This window comes from Pavona decussata, unplaced genomic scaffold (assembly GCF_977016875.1).
Source record: "Pavona decussata unplaced genomic scaffold, jaPavDecu1.1 SCAFFOLD_3679, whole genome shotgun sequence".
NCBI lineage: Eukaryota > Metazoa > Cnidaria > Anthozoa > Scleractinia > Agariciidae > Pavona > Pavona decussata.
In genome coordinates this window covers 10001-13234 of record NW_028146490.1, presented here as the reverse complement: position 1 = coordinate 13234, position 3234 = coordinate 10001, and the positions used below count along the sequence as shown (strand labels likewise).

General features: G+C 44.8%; 1 pseudogene; it reads right to left on the bottom strand.

Annotated features, from left to right (window-relative positions):
- On the bottom strand, positions 1 to 1211 carry LOC146446095 (small subunit ribosomal RNA; annotated as a pseudogene; the record flags this gene model as incomplete).
- Positions 1212 to 3234: the final 2023 nt, after the last annotated feature.

Sequence of the window (3234 nt, the reverse complement as noted above, 5' to 3'; positions counted from 1 at the left end):
GTGAGTTTCCCCGTGTTGAGTCAAATTAAGCCGCAGGCTCCACTCCTGGTGGTGCCCTTCCGTCAATTCCTTTAAGTTTCAGCTTTGCAACCATACTTCCCCCGGAACCCAAAAACTTTGGTTTCCCATAAGGTGCCAAAGGGGTCATCCAATAACACCCTCTGATCCCTAGTTGGCATCGTTTATGGTTAGAACTAGGACGGTATCTGATCGTCTTCGATCCTCTAACTTTCGTTCTTGATTAATGAAAACACTCTTGGCAAATGCTTTCGCAGTAGTTCGTCTTTCGTAAATCCAAGAATTTCACCTCTGACAACGAAATACGAATGCCCCCAATTGTCTCTCTTAATCATTACTTCGGTTCCAGAAACCAACAAAATAGAACCAAAGTCCTATTCCATTATTCCATGCTTACGTATTCAAGCGCTGGCTTGCTTTGAACACTCTAATTTTTTCAAAGTAAACGTCGCAGATCCTGAGCACACTCAGTTAAGAGCACACCCAGTCTTTGCGAGGAAGAACAGCCCGGCCAGTAACATACCTTGCGGCAGACCGGCCGAGCCATCCCGAAATCCAACTACGAGCTTTTTAACTGCAACAACTTTAATATACGCTATTGGAGCTGGAATTACCGCGGGTGCTGGCACCAGACTTGTCCTCCAATGGATCCTCGTTAAAGGATTTAAGTTGTACTCATTCCAATTACAAGACTTGTAAAAGCCCTGTATTGTTATTTCTTGTCACTACCTCCCTGAGTCAGGATTGGGTAATTTGCGCGCCTGCTGCCTTCCTTGGATGTGGTAGCCGTTTCTCAGGCTCCCTCTCCGGAATCGAACCCTAATTCTCCGTCACCCGTTGCAACCATGGTAAGCCACTACCTTACCATCGACAGTTGATAGGGCAGAAATTTGAATGAAACATCGCCAGCGCAAGGCCGTGCGATTCGATCAGTTACTATGAATCACCAAATGACCGGGCAGAACCCGCATTGGTTTTTAATCTAATAAATACATCCCTTCCAGAAGTCGGGACTTTTCGCATGTATTAGCTCTAGAATTACTACGGTTATCCAAGTAGTAATGGTACAATCAAATAAACGATAACTGATTTAATGAGCCATTCGCAGTTTCACAGTACAAGTGCTTATACTTAGACATGCATGGCTTAATCTTTGAGACAAGCATATGACTACTGGCAGGATCAACCAGGTAACTATCCACCGCAGGGAACAGAAGTTCCTTGCTAAGCGGCCCCCCTCCGCAGAGGGAGAGCAAGCTTTCTTAGATTTTGCCTCCACGGGGGGAACCCATGAGCCAAACGGACCACACGGTCCCTCGGTCAAGGGAAACCCCGTCTTGTTTGCCACGTCTTTCTCACAACTGGACCCGTGCACAGTTCAGGCATACCTGTCAGACTCGCCAAGCGAGCTGAAGGAAGGCAAGAAAAGTGCTTCTGCGAAGGAAAATATCCTCCTGCTCTTTTGTCTCTATCATTAGCCAAAGGCTAGCGTACACAACTTCCATCTACACTCTGCCTGCCACTACAGTGACAATGCTTTCGGGCATCATCTTTTCCCTCCTTCGAAAGGAAAGCTACAAGCCCAACTTTCCTTGCCCGTTAGTCAATTCTGCCCTCTATTTCTCCGCCTTGCCGCCGTGGAACATAAGGGACAGGGTTTACTAGCCAGCTCCTCTCGGAACCTTTGCGACCAACCTGCCCACACTATAACCCCCAAACGCTAATAAGGAGACTGCATGATATGGTAGACAGAAAATAAAAACGCGAAAAAAATGAAATTTTGAAAATCGAACCCACAACCAGCCAAATCGTTTGTAAGTCATGCCAAATGACTGGTGACATCTTAAAAACCCATTGAAGCCACAACATCCCATAATTTCACGCTTTTAAAGATTTGTCACTATACGCACTGTAAGTACCTCACTAATTCTCACCTCAGATTTTACGGGAACATGTTCAAATTTTAACACGCCTCTCAGCACGACCAATTACATTAAAATTCATCGCAAAAGTCAGAATTCTCCAATTTTTGAAAAATTCACTATATTCACTGTAAGTACCTCGCTAGACAGTGGAGACCTCAGATTTTACGGGAACATGATCAACTTTCGACACACCTCTCAGCACGAGCAGTTACATAGAAATCCATCAGGAAAGTCGTGCTGTGAAGAGGTCTTTCGACTAAGAAAAATGGTGGTGTGAGGAGGAGTCACCTAAATCAGAGAAAAATACTCTTATAGGAGACTGCTACGAAAGACATTTCTGAGTCCACTGGCCCTAGTCCCCTAATAAGTGTATTTCTGTTTGTTTTAAGAAGGTCCTCCTGACATCACCAATCTTCTGTCTTCAATCCTAACCCCAACGTTAACCCTAACGCTAACCCTAACCCTACCTCCCTCAGGGGCAGTTCTATGGTTATGATCCCACGGTAGGCAGAAAAACTATCCCAATCTAGGTTTTCTTGTATGCTGACTCCATTTTAAATGCTTTTACTTGAGTCTGACAAAGGCAAAGCCAAATACTCACCCCTATATGGACGGGGAAGCAAAGTGCGGATTTTGGTAGGTCGGCATTTTCAATCAGGAATGTTGCCATTCGAAAGAGCGTCCAAAAAAACTTGGTTGGGACACATTTATTTTAGAAATTAGCGACCTAACCAGAAGTGCACTTTTTGGTGGGCCTACCCTACCCCCCTCAGGAGCAGTTCTATGGTTATAATACCACGGAAGGCACAAAACCTATCCCAAACTAGGTTTTCTTGTATGCTGATTCCATTTTCAATGTGTTTCCTTGACTCTGACGAAAGCAAAGCCAAATACTCACCCCTATATGGACGGGGAAGCAAAGTGCGGATTTTGGTAGGTCGGCATTTTCAATCAGGAATGTTGCCATTCGAAAGAGCGTCCAAAAAAACTTGGTTGGGACACATTTATTTTAGAAATTAGCGACCTAACCAGAAGTGCACTTTTTGGTGGGCCTACCCTACCCCCCTCAGGAGCAGTTCTATGGTTATAATACCACGGAAGGCACAAAACCTATCCCAAACTAGGTTTTCTTGTATGCTGATTCCATTTTCAATGTGTTTCCTTGACTCTGACGGAAGCAAAGTCAAATACTCACCTCTATATGGACGGGGAAGCAAAGTGCGGATTTTGGTAGGTCGCCATTTTCAATCGGGAATGTTGCCATTCGAAAGAGCGTCTAAAAGAACTTGGC